Source organism: Alexandromys fortis, unplaced genomic scaffold, assembly GCF_014885135.2.
Source record: "Alexandromys fortis isolate MF-2015 unplaced genomic scaffold, M_Fortis_MF-2015_v1.1 scaffold_441, whole genome shotgun sequence".
Taxonomy (NCBI): Eukaryota; Metazoa; Chordata; class Mammalia; order Rodentia; family Cricetidae; genus Alexandromys; species Alexandromys fortis.
In genome coordinates, this window is record NW_026068320.1 from 147,099 (window position 1) to 148,355 (window position 1,257).

Below are 1,257 nucleotides of genomic sequence, written 5' to 3' on the forward strand. Positions count from 1 at the left end.
AGGTAGTCTGTTGTCTCTGTCATTTATGGCACATTTTGGATATCTCTCATTTGTTAAGTAATATTTATTCCCTTCTCAGATCTTTGACGGAGTTGAAGATTATATAATTGTAATTACTCTCTACATTATTTAGACTCCTTGAGATAGAATGTCTGGTAAAACTTTTGTTCTCAATATTGTTTGTTATATCTATTATTTGTTATTGTTTATAGTTGTATTTGGTTTGGTTCTGTCTTATTTAGAAAAAAAGGGGGAGATGTAGGGATAAGCGCTTGCCTTGGGCGAATGTTTACTGATAAATTTGGCGCAGAAGCTATGCTTCCCTTCCTGATTCTTGTACTCCGCTGGAACCTTGCTTTTGTGAGTCTGGTTTTCCATTAAATTTCTGGAAATACCCATCACAATTTGTCTGCATTAATCTAAGCCACCACTTCAATTCACTACAGATTAGGCACAGATAATAGACCCAAGAAATTATTCCATTTAAGATAATGGTACCCAAACTGTAGGTCATGGTCGATTGGGAGGTTGGATGAACCTCTCATAGAGATTGCAAATCAATTTTCAAACATATCAAATATTCACATATGATATGTTACCAAATTGCAGTCATGAAATAGCAGCAAAAAATATTTTTATGATTGGGGTAACCGACACATGAGTATTAAAAGGTCACAATAAAGATGGAGAGTCACAGATAAAAGTCTCCCTTTGTTATTTAACAAAATTACCCCCTATCATATGTGAGTGATAACTTAGAGTACAATGGGTGACTCAGAAAACTGCATCCCAAAAAAGTTTATCCCTCAATGCTCAGCAACTATGAATTCTTCATTATAAGTTCTCTGCACAACTTGCAAATTAATCCACTAAAATTTTCCACTCTTCTAGCAGTTATCTTTTACTTACATAAACTCATTGAGAGCCTAATCAGTATAGGAAAATTTGTGACCTCCCCAATTTCTATGAGCTACCCCTCCCAAGCTCTCTATAGGAATGAATGTTTCAATCTGGAAGAAAATATCCTAAATCCCTACTCCAACCCAGTCTTTAATAAAATATTAACCTATTTTTTTATTATTTCTTTTGAGGTTTGGAAGATATGATGCAGATTTATAATTGTTGTTTTTTATTCACGACTGACCATTATGACATTATTTCACAGCAACAATCAGTTATTTTGACCATTTATGAGTTACTGCAATAATTGCTATATACTGCCATTGAATTTTTTTTTTTACAATTGAGATTGAGAGG